The sequence below is a fragment of the Mastomys coucha genome, unplaced genomic scaffold, assembly GCF_008632895.1.
Source record: "Mastomys coucha isolate ucsf_1 unplaced genomic scaffold, UCSF_Mcou_1 pScaffold20, whole genome shotgun sequence".
Taxonomy (NCBI): domain Eukaryota; kingdom Metazoa; phylum Chordata; class Mammalia; order Rodentia; family Muridae; genus Mastomys; species Mastomys coucha.
This window is the reverse complement of record NW_022196903.1, coordinates 91,955,243-91,972,142: the sequence shown is the minus strand read 5'-3', so window position 1 is coordinate 91,972,142 and position 16,900 is coordinate 91,955,243. Positions and strand designations below refer to the sequence as shown.

The 16,900-nt window shown below is 39.6% G+C and overlaps 1 long non-coding RNA gene across 1 annotated transcript; it reads left to right on the top strand.

The window, feature by feature from the left end:
* Positions 1-7,693: 7,693 nt before the first annotated feature.
* Positions 7,694-11,955, top strand: LOC116098267. The gene is made up of 3 exons (XR_004121762.1): positions 7,694-7,924; positions 10,098-10,175; positions 11,873-11,955. It is a non-coding gene; the product is annotated as an uncharacterized LOC116098267 (long non-coding RNA).
* The last annotated feature ends 4,945 nt before the right edge of the window (positions 11,956-16,900 follow it).

The window sequence follows — 16,900 nt, the reverse complement described above, 5'->3', positions numbered from 1 at the left end:
TGTTGGAAAGTCAGGATGGAAAACCCATACACGAAAACAACTGTATTTCCAGATACAAGCACACCAAAAATCCAGAAATGAAATTAAAACTGCCCATCATAATACATTGAAAACATAAAATATTTAGGAGTAAGTTTAACCCACTCTAGATATGTTCACTTATATGTAGTCATCCTGCTGAGGGGAAACAAAGATACAAATACAACTAAAGATGTGGCATGTTTGTGGATTGTAATGCTGTCATAATGTTGAGCTGGTGGTTATCTCAAAATTTATCTGTGAATTCAATGCAGTCTGTTTTAACTTTCTAACAGGATGTTTTTGGTTAATTGGTGATTCAAATGTGATATGAATGTCTTGTTTGTTTTGTTTCCTTTATAAACCAAAAATCCTACCATTTGTTTCTATATGAAAGAAACTACTTAAGGGAGGAAATGGTTTTATTTATTTATTCAACTTACATCACAATAAACAATGCCCCTCTTCCCAGTACCCCTCATGCAGATTCTTCCTCACTCCTTGATCTTTATTCCCTCATATACCATACACTCTCCTTTCCCACCTCCCTGGCACATCAAGTTACTGTAATATTAGGAATATCCTCTCCCACTGAAGCCAGACAAGGTGGCCCAGTTAGGTGAACAGGATCTGTAGGCAGGCAACAGATTCAGGGACAGCCCTCGCTCCAGTTGTGGGGTGGGGGGGCCTACATAATGACCAAGCTGTACATTTGTTACATATGTTCAGGGGGTATAGGTCTAGCCCGTGCTCATTCTTAGGTTTGTAGTTCAGTCTCTGGTGGCCCCCAAGAGTCCAGGTTAGTCGACTCTGTTGGTCTTCCTGTGAAGGCCCTGTTCCCCAACCCTCCCCTCAACTCTTCCATCAGACTCCTGGAGATCCATCTAATGTTTGGCTGTGGATCTCTGGATCTCTTTCCATTGGCTGCTGGGTGGAGCCTCTCAGAGAACAGTTATGCTAGGCTCCTGTCTGCAAGCATAACAGAGTATCAGTAGTGTCAGAGATTGGTTCTTGTCCATGGGATGGGTCTCAACTTGGGGTAGGTATTGGCTGGCTATTCCCTCAGCCTCTGTTCTATCTTTGTCCCTGCACATCTTGTAGGCAGGACACATTTTGGGTCAAAGGTTTTGTGGGTGGGTTACTGTCCTGGGAGTCCTGCCTGGTTACAGAAATTGGCCACTTTAGGATCCATATCCCACACTGTTAAGAATCTTGGCTAGAGTTGCCTCCATAGGCCCCCAGGGGCCTCCCTCCATCCCAGGTCTCTGACACATCCAAGTGCTTCCTCCTCCCCTTCACTGCTGATTTCCATCCTCTCTCCCCTGCTCTCCCTATATCTGACCCGCCCCTTCTCCCCTCCCCATCACCTCTCCCACCCAGTTCCCTCCCTCCATTCACCTCCAATATCTATTTTTTTCCTCTTCTCAGGAAGATTCAATCATACTCCCTGGGGCCTTCCTTGATATTTGGTTTCTTTAGGTCTATGGATTGCAGCATGATTATTCTGTACTTTATGACTAATTATTTATAAGTGAGTACATACCATATTTGTCCTTGTGGGACTGAGTTACCTCACTCAGGATGATATGTTCTAGTTCTGTCCATTTGCCTGCAAAATTCATGGTATCTTTGTTTCTAATAGCTCAGTAGTATTCCATTGTGTAAACGAATCACATTTTTCTATCCATTCTTCAGTTGAAAGACATCTAGGTTTCCAGGTTCTGGCTATTATGAATAAGGCTGCTATGACTATAGTTGTCCTTGTGGTATGCTAGAACATATTTTGGGTTTATGCCCAGGAATGGTATAGCTGGGTCTCAAGGTAGAACTATTCCCAATTTTCTGAGAAACTATAAATTGATTTCCAGAGTGGTTGTACAAGTTTACATTCCTACCAGCAATGGAAGAGTCTTCTGACTCATTTTGATTTGCATTTCCCTGCTGACCAGGGATGCTATACATTTCTCTAAGTGTTTCTTGGCCATTTGAGATTCCTCTGATGGGAGTTCTCTGTTCAGCTCTGTACCCCATTTCTAAATTGGGTTATTTGGTTTGTTGGTGTCTAACTTCTTGAGTTCTTTATATATGTTAAATATTAACTTTCTGTCAGATTTAGGGTTGTGAAGATCCTCTCCTAATATGTAGACTGCTATTTTGTCCTATTGATGATGTCCTTTGACTTACAGAAGCTTTTCAGTTTCATGAGTTCTCATTTATCAGTGGTTGAGTTCAGTGCCTGAGCCACTGGTGTTCTGTTCAGGAAGTTGTCTCTTGTACCAATGAGTTTAAGGTTATACCCAACTTTCTGTTCTATTGATTTAGTGTAGCTGGTTTTATGTTGAGGTCTTTGATCCATTTGGAGTTGAGTTTTGTGCAGGGTAATAAATATGGATATATTTCCATTCTTCTACATGCAGGTAGCCAGTTAGATAAGCACAATCTGTTGAAGATGCTCTAAAGGATGCAATTTTATTTCTTCTCATGATTTCAGAGGTTTTACTCCAATTATTTTATATAAGATTTAATAAATGCATTGTTTTTTAAAATAAGGTTTTTTTTAATTTTTAAAAATACAAAGTCTGATTTTACCTCACCTTGGAACACAAACACTGTGGGGCATACAAGTATGGCTATGGCTCTGATAGGACTCCATTTAACCAGTTCTGTGACTTAAACAAATGATCTTCACCTCTTTGAGCTTTCTCATCTCCATCCATGATACTTGATTAATAAATCATAGGAAGGGGATAACATTTGAAATGTAAATAAATAAAATAACCAATAAAAAAATAAAACAAAAAAACAGAAAATGTTTCATAAAATGGAAAGATCCGAAACACACTTAAAATATTTGTAAAATGTTTGTTAAATATTTGTCCATTAGCCAATGAAACACACATCTACTGTTTTATCTGCTAAAAGGTATAAATGGCTCAGCAGGGATAGGCAGGGTAAAGAAGTTCTGGAAACACAGATCACCTTAGAGTCCCAAGGAAGCCTCTTACCAACTGAAAGATGGAAGTCCAACCATAACTAACAACATTTGCAATAGAGCATGTGGAGGTAAAGTTGATATTTTTGATATACAGAGATTTTTTTTTTTCTGTTGAAGTCACAATGGCTGAGATTGAAGGCCTGAAATGTATGGCTTGGGAAAGAACCTTATTGTTTTTGTTCAGATTTTTCGAGAATCTCTAGCAAGATTTAATTTTGTTTATCTTAAAGTTCTCCTGTCTTTCCGTGTCTCTGTGGGCTTCTTTCTCTTCACCAGCTGCACTCATGCCAGATTCCCCTCATGAATCACTGAGGATCCTTAGCAACCCTTCAAAGATAGTAACTCCAAATCCTGTATCCTACATGAGACTATCATAAAATGCAATGGATTCTGAGTCTCCCATGAGATATTCCCACCCCTATGCTTTCCTTCTGAGAGCCTCTTTTGATCCCAATACTTGGGCCTAAACCCACATTAAAATATCCTTATTTTCCCCCAACTCTGCTCCATAAACTAGCTAGTCTTAATATTCTTCTCTGTTGCAAATCATGCAAATTTGGCCTGAGTCGAGGTCACTGAAAATCTAAGAGAACTCTTCGGTTTGCTTGTGCCTGGACCCCGAAACACTGAAAGGAAGGCTCGATAAAATAAGTGTATCAACCCTAGAAGTAGTAAAGGGACCCTGCACACTTGTCCTTGAACTCTCAACTTCCCAAGCAGACTCTCACAGAAGCTTTTGTGAATGAGGCAATGGACAACTGTTGTCTTCCCCCGTTAGTGACAACTTAGCAGTTCTCCTTAAAATAGATGACGATACTGAGAGAACTGTTCTCCTTCTTTTAGCTCCTACAATTCTTCCAAATGAAAAAATCAGACATTTTCCAAGAGTTTAGACATCCAAATTTCAACCGAAAGACCTGTCTTTATCAAAGGAAATAACTGTTCTTGCCAAGGTTTTTATTCTTCCAATGACTTCTAAATTGCCCCCTTTCTCTTATTTCATTCATTACCAGAGAGAGCAGCCTACATCATTCCTCCTGTTGTCACTTTGGATCAGAGTCTTCATTCTTCTGCTTCATTCTTCAGTCTTGTCTCTATTAAATACCAGTTATGGAAAGTTTCAATGAAAAGCCCATGGTTATCATGGTTCAACGAAGACTGTTGGCCCTTTGCCAGGCCTTGCATCATCACTGTGCATGACTGACCTTGGATATGAGTCTTTCAATGATATATTGGGCTGAAAATACCTGAATTCAAAGATACATTAAGAGAATGAAAAGGTTGGGACCGAAGACATGGCACAATGGTTAGTAGTGAGTACGACTCTTGCAGTGAACCCAAGCTCTGTCCCCAGTACCCACATCAGGCAACTAACTGCCGGTACCTCCAGCTCCAAGGGACTTGCCACCCTCCTGTGGACACTGTGGGTACCTGAATTCTTAGGTGCATACCCAGGAACATATATACATAATTAAAAATTTTTAAAAAAAATTAAAGCTATAGAAGAGAATATATGAATCTACAAGTGAACTTAAGATGCTAATAATATGGGGTCAAGTCCAGAATTGTGTTTGATTTATTTCTTACTTCAGGAGTCTGAACGGTTAGTCATAGCAGAGACAAAGCTTGTTCAAGCTATGATGTTCAAAGGCAGACCAGGTTAGATGATTTCAGGTTTGCTTTGGTCGCCACATAGAATAGTGGCTTCTCTCACTGGAACTTCCATTTTTTGCTTAGGAGAAAGCAATTGGGGACAGAGGTTTTCTTTTGAGTATTGGTTCCTGATACTCAAAACCAAACTGTTCATACTCCAAAGTCAAACATCAAAGTCTTTTGCAGGAATAGCAAAAGCTATAAAATCTTGATTGCTGCTCCAATGTAAATGCTTATTAAATATTTAGTAAATGTTTCCAAAAGATGCATGTTCAATATTTGAGAGTTCAACGCCTCAGGTTTATTATTGGCCATAGTGTGTTTTTCTTGATAAGCTGTCTCCTTCCATTTATCTTCAGCAAGAACTAGATTTTAAAGACAGATTAGGGCTTTTTTTTTTTTTCCGGAAAGAGAGAAAAGATGATTTACAAAGATACCAAAACTGAAAAGATATTTCTTGACCATCTTCTCTGTTATTATAGCAGAATATGAGAGGAAGGGAGAGAAAGAAAGCTTCATTACTGCCAAAGTCAATTTGACTCTTGGAAACCTAATTAAACATGTCTGAGGCTATAAGATATATCATCTCCAGATAACACCACACTGTGAAGTTCTTCATCTTATTAAGAGCTTGCATTAATGCTTCTTCGACATAAATTGTAGACCCAGACAGGTACTATTTGAGAAGGCTCACAATAGGAATGACTTAAATTAGGGTGACAGAGGCAAAAGACAGATCACTGGTGCCTGTCACTACAGGAAGAAGGACGGGGACTCCATCTGCCATTATGGCCCAGTTCTAATGCGCTAACATTAACTTCTGACAAAGCTCCCTTCCCCAGCCCTGAGGCTTCCCTCCAGTTCTGCGTCTGCATAGGGGGTTTCCATTCTCAGGGGAAATAAACCCAACCCCAGGGTCATGATGTCAATGTTGAAAGTCCCTTACAGATCCCTGAAATGTCACATTTTACTAATGAAGACCATGATCAGTAACATATCTGAGGTTATACGCGGTTGGGACTACTATTGTGTTTTGGCAATAAAGAAAGCTAATATAAATAAGTTATTGATCAGAATTGATTTAACCATAAAAGTACAAAGACATGGACTTTTTAAATTTAAGATGGAGTTTTATTGGCTGTTCTATTTAGTCCATGCCAACCCTTTTTTTTGTTTTGTTTTTTGGTTTTTTTGAGACAAGGTTTCTCCATATGGCCCTGGCTGTCCTGGAACTCACTCTGTAGACCAGGCTGGCCTAGAACTCAGAAATCCACCTGGCTCTAACTCCCAAGTGCTTGGATTAAAGGCGTGCACCACCACTGCCCAGCCCCATGCCATCCATTCTTGGCACTATCCTAAAATACCTCTCTGGTTCATGGTAGATTTGATGCTTTCTTCCCCTGAGGGCTAGATTTGAAATCCTGCTTAGGCTGCTCCTTCTCCATGAGATCAAAGGAGAAACCAAACTCAACAGGGCCAAACCACTCTCAGTAAGATTCCTCAAGATAGCCAGCAAGCAAGTTTAGCACATTAACTTCCTCACAACAAATTCTGTCTTTAGAATTCCTTTGAGCTTTATGAAGCTCTTTATGAAGACTGATGTGCAAAGCCAGTCTGTCTAAGTTCCCTGGGTTCCAGCACAGAGTTCTCATCTTGTGGGCACATTGACATGCTTTGAGAATTTTTTTTATTCATTTTACACCCCAATCACAGCCCGGTGCCTTGGTTATCACCCCAACCTGGGACCTCTAGTCTCAGCAGGACTAGGCAGATCCTCTCCCACTGAGGCCTAACCAGGCTTTAAACATCATGACTGTTCAGTCTCAAGCTGTGTTCGATTCATGTTCAATCCCTCAGTGATGACAAAGACAACAGGAAGCAGAAATGAAGAGCCCAGTGTTTGGATCTGAACTTGACCGTGTCTCTAATGGATCTTCCCCTATCTCAGTTTACCTTTGATTAAAAGTGGGGGAAAAGGCTACTTTTGAATGAATACTGTGAGAATTAAGTACACAAATGAACGGAGCCTGAAGAATCATGCCTACCACATATTAATAGTGCTACTGCTAATATAGTAGTGCTTGTGATTACAGGATAGCAGCACTTGAGAGCATTTGTATACAGCAACCCATATTTGTTTCTGATCTAAATTAAATTCTTCCCCTACGACTGCATTAAAATAGAAATCAGCATTTCAAAAAGTATTTGGATATTAAAGAAGCCTTTAATGCTAAGATAAAATATCATTTGAAAGCATAGGGTGGATAAATCCCCAAGACAGTGTGCTAAGTGAAGGAAATCATATAGGTAATAACAAATGTCCCATGGTTTTGTTTATATGAGGTACCTAGAAGAGTCCAATTCAAAGCAAATAGCTCCAGCTTTCTTTTTCTGTACCGTGTTAAATAGCTGAGTCTAGACAGTCAGAAAGGAGAGTAGTGGTTGGAGAGATGGCTCTGAAGGTAAAGATCTTGCTGTGTTAGCCTGACTGAGTTCAGTTCCCATACATATATTCACATGAGGGGAGGAGCACATACATGTAATCCCAGGGGACCCCTCCTGGGAGATGTGAGACTTTCCAGAAGCCCAAAGGAGAGTAATACACAGCAGCTAACAAGAGAGCCTCTGCCTTGACCAAAGGGGAAAATGAGGATGGATACCCAATGTTGCCCTCTGACTTAGAGACACAGAGGCACACACAGACACACATGCACAGAGACACAAACAGATATACATGCACATACACATAGACACATACATGGGCACATATACACAGAGACACACACATATGCACATACATAGACACACACATGCACAGAAACAGAGACACACACATGCACACACACACACACACACACACACACACACACACACACACACCTCACAGTTTTGAAAGCTGACTGTCCAATAGGACAAGGTTCTGGATATCTCCCTTGATTATATCACGTCATGGTGAATGACATCATAAAGGGAGAGAGACATACAAGAGCAGGAAATAACACAGGAACCCAAAGAGGGTGGGGATGGGGCAGCAGCCAGGCTTGTGCTTCCTACAGCTACTCTCTAAGACTTCCTTGGGTGTCTTCCTTGCTGCAGGCAGTGCCCTCCATGACATAAGAGCCTCCAAGTGGGCTTCGCCTATCACCGGTACTGCAAATCCCTCAGTACATGCTACTAAGGAAGTACACTCAACCCATATCTAAGTTGGAGCATCCTAGGACCGACTTTCAGTTGGCAAGAGAAGTACCAAAGACAGAGGTAGTGATGGTCACACAACAACTTGAAAGTATTTAATGCTGCTGTATTGCATGCTTAAAATGTTTAAATTGTGTCTTTTATATCAGACATGTTGTTGCAATATAGAAATGTCTAAAAATCTTGGGACTATGGAATACAGTTAAATATGGTATTCCCTAATCACAAGATTATATTGAAGGTATTAAAACCCCCTTTGAATTCTCTTTATTTTCCTCAGATTACACACACACATACACATTTTTTATGTATCAATTTTGACAAGTACAGTTTGAAGTTGACCTTCTACAAATTATGCACCACTGCAGTGAAAGGGGGCAGTAAAAAAAATATCCTAAAATTTGCAGAGCCCCCTCAAATAGAAAATCCTGTGCATTACTAGGTAAACTCTGAATGACATTGCAAAGTTGCTATAGACTTGACATTTGATTGACGCTGTGACAGCTTTTTGTAAACCTTATACACTGTCAGTGCAGCCATATTAAGAACAGTTCTTGACTTTGTAAAGTCACTTTAGAAAAATAGTAACTTGAGGGTGAAGATTAGAAAATGCCTCATTGACATCCCAAGGGCACTTACATTGAAAGAATAATGTTCCTCACTTTGGGACCATTTCCTTGGGAGAAAATAGATATATATGTGAGTGTGTCACAGATATATACATTCTATTGTCCCTAGAAGGAATACACCTTCTAGGGACAATGTGTTGGCTGTGTGAGTCCTTGAGATTCATTAAAGGGCCGATGGAATGCCGACTCCGAATTCATTTCCGCACTGTGTGAGACACTTCTAGTGAAATTCAATTGTGACTATGAATGCTTCCGACCAGATACAATTTTAACAGTTTCTGCCACTGGAGTGGGAAGACCAAATAGCTATTGCAAATTCACATTTCCCTTTCCAATTGATTGTGGTACTCCCCTTGGAATGCCCCACACGACAACAGTTCTACCTTTCCAATTCATTTTCATGGGAAGAAGCCGAAACATGAAGCAATGCCTTCTCCTCTACCAGTCACCGCGTTCCCCTAAGGGTATTTTGTGTGTGTGTGAGAGCAAGCCACTGGGTAACAGACTGATAGCTTTTTGTCTTCCAAAGCTCATTGACTAAGAAAATAATACACATAAAGGCAGCCCATTTTAACAATATCCCAAGGGGGAAACAGTCTATTGCCACCCACTTTTAGTGATGGTGATAGAGCAGGCTACAGAACAAAACACCTTGGGGGCTACAAAGGATACCAAGCCAGTTCTGTACATTTTGATGAAGAAAAAGTGGAGGGAAAGTCATGAAAACCACCTGGGAAGAAAAGTCAGGAGAAGGTACCCACTGTCAATTCTGATTAGGCAAGAGTTAGACATGAGCTCCAGGGGTAATAGATTTTCATTGAATTTCTATGTTGCTTTACTAAATGAAAGTACAAAAATTAAAAGGGCACCAAATGGCATTTTGCTACTGAGAGAGCAGAACCTGTCCAAAGTTTTGGGGAGAGCCAATTCCCAGAGCCACACACTTGAAATTCTGTCGTTAAACCCCCCCTTCAGTTGCTAGATAACATTTATTTCTTAATAATGCTGAGAAGCAAGTATTCAATTTCAATTCAGAAATAATTCAGGTCTGAAGTAGAAGCATATTTCTGTCTCAGGTGCCATAATTGTCTCTTACTTTATAAACAGTATCACTTGAACCTGCACAAATGCAATATAATCAGGAAAAAGTAAAAAGCAACATAGATTTTTATTTCTGTTTACAGTTTTATAAACATGGTTAAGCCTTCCTTTTTAATATCACTATATCCAGCTGTAAAATATCCTTAGCACTATTTTTAATCATCTGGTTTTATTTAAGATTACTTCCTTCCTTCTTACACTTATTTCTTAAAAAAAAAAAACTTAGTGTTAGTAATTGTGAATCTATTTTAGAAGAGAAATGGTTGACTCATGTGCTCAAACATGAAAATTCTAGTGCTCTGAGTTTAAGATAGCAATAATGCTAAGAAATAAAACTGATTATATGAAGAAAGAAATCATTTACTTCAGAAGATGGCTGGATTAAAAGCAATGTCTACCTTCCTTTTTTTTTTACTTTAAATGTTTATGTTGAAGAAATGTAATGCTTAAATGTATTCCCTGCTCTATCACTTACTAAATGTCTTAATGCTTATTTATTTTCCCAGTTACGCCATGCAGACAGACATAGCCCATTTTACAGCTGACTATGATGAAGTTCTTAGAGCCTGAAGCAGAGTAAGAAGGTAAGCAAACGTGTGGCCTCTGAACTTGAAAAGAACTAATGACCAGCCATTCATTTTGTGATGGTCGATACTGACTGTCAACTTGGCAGGATCTCCCATCACCTATGAGACAAGGCTCTGCTCATAAATGTGAAGGGGCTTTTGAACTGGGTTTAAGTGCTTCTCTGAATATGGTTGGTACCATTCCTGGTCCGGGGCTGAATAAAAAGGAGAAGGCAAGCCAAAGACGAGCTTTCTGTCACTCTCTGCTTCCTGACTGTAGTTGCAATGTGATCAGCCATTGCATACTCCTGCTTCCATTTTTTCTGTACCATGATAGACTGAAACGTCAACCAAACAAACCTTCCCTTCCTTAAGTGGTTTTTATCTGGTTGTTTTGCTGCATCAAGAAGTAGAATCACCAGTACAACTATTTCAATGGGAATGTACTTTGGAACCTATCTCTTAGTAAGATGTCCCTCTCTACCATGGAAGATTCTGTCACTCTTACCATTAGCTTTGAACAGGAGCATAGAACCAGTTCTATACAGCAGGAACCTCCAGTGAGTGACAGTCTCAGAGAAAGCAGTGGAATAGCATCACTGTTGGATTGTTAGAGACCTGCTCTCTGGCCCCAGAGGATCTTGTCTTCCAGCCTCTGATCCCCTCAGCTACAAGGTCTTTGATGCTTTAACCTTGTAAATAGTAGCCTCCTCCTATTCTACTAGCTTTTCCTGAGCTCAGTTTGCTCAGTTTTCTATTTGAGACTTCTTTTTTTTTCTTTTTTTATTAGATATTTTCTTTATTTACATGTCATATGATTTTTCTTTTCCCAGTTTCCCCTCCCAGGAACAAACAAACAAACAAACAAAAACAAGAACAAACACCTGTTGGGTTCCTCCCCCCATGCCTGCCACCCTACCTTCTCCCACTTATTGGCCCTGGCATTCCCCTACACTGGGGCACAGAACCTTCACAGGACCAAAGACCTCTTCATGGGTTTAGTGCAGAATTTTATGAAACCTTTAAAGAAGACCTAATACCAATACTCCTCAAACTATTCCACAAAATAGAAACTGAAGGCACTCTACCCAATTCGTTCTATGAAGCCACAGTTACTCTTATTTGAGACTTCTTATCTCTGGCCATATCCTTCTGTTAAAGTCTCTCCATGAAGAGACATAAGATAGACCCGTTTTTATTACCAGACATTGTCAGCTCTAACAGTGTGTTCACAGCAAATAGGAACCATTTCTTAGATCCATGTTGTTATTAATTTAATAGCACAGAATGTCACATTCCCAACTCTAATCTGACTCAAAAACATTAATTCTGGCAGTCCAATGCCCTTATATGTTAAGTTAGGAATAGCTTTCAGAAGACAAGAGTAAGCCCCTAGGTTCCTCCCGTTTCCCAAGTGTTGGTGTCAGATAAGCACACATATCCTTGTCTTGGGGATGTTTCTGGAAATAAAGCCTCCTCTTTCTAAAGCTAAAATATGGGTGTCCTGTACTGTTTTCATTCTTTGCCATCATCCTCTCTGCCGCCTGAATGATTGAGTCAAGGGTACCAAACGAAGGATCATATTTTCCTGGAATAGTAAAAGAATACTGCCAATCTATTATAAACTCAAGCATAAGGTGTTTGAGGCCAACTTTGGGAACAAAGCCAAGTGTGGTCCAAATTTTTAAAGCTCATCTTTACTCTATATTTTGTAGACTTTTAATGAATATCCTCCTGCTGAAGATCTCAAGAGCTATATGCCCAAACTTGGATGGGAACTTGTTCTAGCGAAATAATACTCCGATGACTTACATGCAAACAAATGAGAAACATTCAAACTGGATTTCCCTTGAATCTCACAGGGATTTAAAAGTTAATGGGGAAAGTGCTGGCAACACACATTTAGACATTTTATTGAAACCGGGCTGTTTGAATAAACATCATACGCTCACTAACGCAAAGCAAGAGAGTTCGCCGCCCCTTAATTATAACAGTATTCCAAGTGACGGGGAAGCATGTCACATTCAAGTTTCAGATGGAAAGCTTCACCTGGCAACAGACTTTGGTTCCAGAAACTTGTGCAGTTGTGTTATAGCAACCCACTGAGACATTAAAACAGGCAGTGACGTTCTCAACTCCGTCTGGCAAGCACCATGAGACAAGTGGAATTTAAAAACAAGAAAAAGGAGTGTCCAGAGTGTAATGATTAAGTTTTGAAAGGAAGTTAGAGTTAAACACATAATTTGGAAAGAACATGGCTTTTAAATGCAGTAAGTGTTAGCAAATCACACAGGCGAGAGTGCTCAGTGCTCTGTTTTCTCCCTTCAGAACTGGGGCTTATAATTTAGATCTGCTTACACGTGAGAGATGGACAGACCTGGGATGGAACTGTAATTTTCCTAATGTCTAATATTTGTATTAAGCTAGTAGTGAGAAGGGTAGAATTTCTATGACCACATGGGACCAAAGAGCCTGACACCGTGAAGTGAATTCCCATTGGCTTGAGCAATAACTGCCTCTGAGATCATCCAGGGTCCTGCTTTAAATAGTAAGACACAAAGTTAACCAGGTGGTGGTTGTTAAACCTAGCATGTATCAAACCTTAGCGTACATCAAAAACACCTGAAGGACAGGGCTGGGTAGCCATGGAGCAAAGGCTCAGTAGTTAAGGGCACTTGTTGCTCTGGCAGAGGTCCTAGGCTTAGTTCCCAGCACCTGCATGGTGTCTCACAACCATCCATAATGATAGACCCAGGGGATCTAATGCCCTCTTCTGACATCCATGGGCACTAGCCATATACATGGTACACACACACACACACACACACACACACACACACACACACACATACTCAGACAAAATACTCATCACATTAAAAGTAACAAATCTATGGAATACATTGTCTGAATGTATAAGTCATCAAATAATTAATAAAATTTGAAATGGATTGCTTGATACCTGCCCAAGGATATTATGATTCAGTAGGTCTAAGGTGGAGCCTAACATTTTCCCTTCTAACAATGTTTTCATGTATGATTCTTGTTGCTCTGGTGCCCTTTGCTAAAGACTATATACTTCCAACAATTGTTTTGCTCCAATCTTAGTCAATTTTTTTTCTACAGCCTTGGCACAAAAACCTGCTCAGGGCCATTTACAAAAGAAAACATTTAATTGTGGGGCTTGCTCGCTATTTCATGGGTCTAAGACCATTATGTTGGTGAGCATGGCAGCAGGCAGGCAGGCATGGTGCTGGAGCAGTAGCTGAGAGATCCAAAGGACTAGGCAGAGAGAAAGAAAACAGGAGAGAGTCGAGAGTCGGGGAGGGAGAGGGACAGGGACTGCGAGAGGGAGAGGGACTAGGAGAGGGAGAGAAGATGAAGGAGAGGGAGAGAAGAAGAAGGAGAGGGACAGGGAGACGGAGACAGAGAGGAAGAGAGATTATATAAGGCTGTTCAAGTTATTGGCTTCATATTGTGTCAGATGTGACAGTTTGCAGATTCTGAACAGACCCTTTGGTTATTTCAGTGATGTCTTCTTACCCATTTACTGTCTGCAGTGGTACTCTTTGTTCCTGCTATTAAGGATGTGCCTTTAATTACTTTTTCTTTGTCTTGTTAAAGGGTCATGAATCACAGCGGCATTTTCAAAGAATCACACTTTTAGTTTTATTAAATGATGACATTTATATTTTAAATTTCACTGATTTTCTTCCACCCTTTTTGTTTCTTTGAGGTTACCTTCTAAGTCTTATTTTTCCAATTTCTCCAAGTAGGAGAAAAGATGATTTAAGAACTTTATTCTCTTTGAATGTTCATTGTCAACTGGTTGACTACACTGTTCAGTTTCTTCTGACCTTGATGGTTCTCTCAGGTCCTTAGAGCAGGCCTCTGAGATCTTAAAAACTGAAGCTCTTGGGTTAGGAGAAAGGAGATGGAAGTGGGAGAAGAGAGAGAAAGGAAAGAGTCTTGTGTGGCCTGAAGAGGTTTGGCATCACTGCTTCAGTACTGGGAGAGAAGAGACAGGGGGAGCTAAAGGAAGTGAAAGATGCAGGTCACTTGATTCTAAGGCCTCTACACTAACTACCAGAGAAAGTAACAAAAAACAATTAAGCAAAAAGGAATGTAGCCAGGCTATTCTTCTCAAGTATTTTCCTAAGGACACTGTGATGAAGTTCATGTTTCTGTAGAAAGCAAGATGAACTTGAAATACATATGTTCTTACATTCAGACTGGAATTCTAACTGAAACACTGGGGGATTTAAAGGTGGCAGCATTGCCAGAAATATGTTTTATTCATCTAGGTCAAAAAGGCTCTTACAGAGAAAAGGACCTTGAATACACACAGCCCCACTGGAGCCTCCTAAAGTTGTGTCAATACAAGCAGAAAGGAGGGGATTGTTTTTTTATGTAGTATTTCAGAATGTCCATTACAGAGTTAGCATTAAAAGTTTAATGTAGAGGCCCGTTTGCTGCCTGTCCCTGTGAATGGCCTTATTAATAAATAATCCTTATTGTTTAATTAGAAAAACTATAGTCAAGACAAAAAATGGAAAACATCTTAATAAGATGTCCTTATGAAAGGTCATTGCCCTTTGTAAATGTTTTCTGATGTCACTTCTACACAGGAAAGTTGCTTTTAAATGCACACACGCAACATCAATACAATCACTCCAGCAGTTTAAGAATTTCTCAGGGTTATGGTTGGCTGTGAAGGAACCCTGGAAGGCTTGTGCCCTAATGCACTTTTCAGAAGTGGGACTTTTAGGAACTGAGGAGATCTTGAAGGAGCTGAACTAATCAATGGATTCACCATTTGAAGGATTCATATTTTGAAGGCATTAATGGGTAGTTATGGAAAAATGACAGGTGGGGCCTGGGTAGTAGAAATAAATCACTGGAGTCACTTCTGTAAAGAAGGTGTCTGTATGTACCCTAGACATACTACATACTGAACCCTTCCTTAGGCTACCAGACTTGTGTAACAATTGGACTCTAAACTGTTATTTCCCATGATACTCAGGTTGGAAAAAGGGAAAAGCTGTGCCTGGTACCCACCAGAAGAACTGTCTCCCTGAAAGAGATTTCAGAGTTCAGATAACTTGATGTATCACCTTGGAGAAGAGATTAGGGCCAAGATAACATCAACTAAATAATGGGCGGGACCGTACCTTGGCTGTTTGGGTACACAAACATCTTGCCTGCTATTTAAACTTAAGACTCGTGATTAAAGATGGTGAGTTTTTCTTTAAGTGCATCTTAGCCATTCAGGATTTCTCTGTTTATAATTCTCTGTTTAGCTCTGTACCCCATTTTTTAATTGGGTTGTTTGCGTTTTTTGGTTTTTGATTTTTGGTTTTTTTTTTTTTTTTTTTTTTTTTTTTTTTTGGAATCTAACTACTTGAGTTCTTTATATATTTTGGATATTAACCCTCTATTGGATGAAGGCTTACTGAAGATCTTTTCCCAATCTGTAGGTTGCTGTTTTGTTTTATTGGTAGTGTCCTTTGCCTTAGAGAAGATTTTCGGTTTCAAAAGGTCCCATTTATCAATTGTTATCTTAGAGCCTAAGCCATTGGTGTTCTGTTCAGAAAAATTTCTCCTATGCCAGTGTGATCAAGGCTATTTCACACTTTCTGTTCTAGAATATTCAATGTATCTGGTTTTGTGTTGAGGTCCTTGATCTATTTGAACTTGAGCTTTGTGCAGGGTGATAAATATGGATCAATTTGCATTCTTTTGCATGCAGACCACCAGTTAGACAAGCACCATTTGTTGAATCTGCTTTCTTTTTTCTACTGTATGGTTTTGGCTTCTTGTCAAAAATAAAGTGCCCGAAGGTATGTGGGTTTATTTCTGGTTCTTGAATTCTGTTCCATTAATCTCCCTATCTGTCTCTGTACCAATATCATGAGGTTTTTACCACTGTTGTTCTGACAGTTTGAGGTCAGGGATAGTGATTCTCTCAGAAATTCTTTTATTGTTGAGAATTGTTTTGCCTATCCTGGGTTTTTTGTTTTTACATATGAAGTTGAGAATTGGTTTCTATGTCTGTGAAGAATTGTGTTGGAATTTGATGGGGATTGCATTGAATCTGTAGAATGCTTTTGGTAAGATGGCCTTTTTCACTATATTAATCCTACAGATCCATGAGCACTGGAGATCTTTCCATCTTCTGAGGTCTTTACTTTCTGTAGGTACTTGGAGTTCTTGTCATACAGATATTTTACTTGCTTGGTTAGATATAGATATATTATTTGTGGCTATTGAGAAGTTTGTTGTTTCCCTCATTTCTTTCTCATCCCACTTACCATTTGTATAAAGGAAGGCTAACAGATTTGTTTGAGTTAATTTTATATCCAGCCACTATGCTGAAGTTGTTTATCAGATGTAGGAGTTCTCTGGTAGAATTTTGGAAGTTGCTTATGTATACTAACATATCATCCACAAATAGTGGTATCTTGACTTTCCCCTTACAATTTATATCCCCTTGATCTCATTTTGTTGTCTTATTGTTGTCTCTAGCTAGAAATTCAAGCACTATATTGAATAGATATGGGGAGAGTGGGCAGCCTTGTATTGTCCCTGATTTAGTTTGATTACTTCAAGTTTCTTTCCATTTAATTTGATGTTGGCTGTTGGTTTGTTTTATATTGCTTTTGCTATGTTTAGGTATGTGCCACGAATTCCAGATCTCTCTATGACTTTTAAGATGAAGGGGTGTTGTTTTTTTGTCAAAAGCTTTT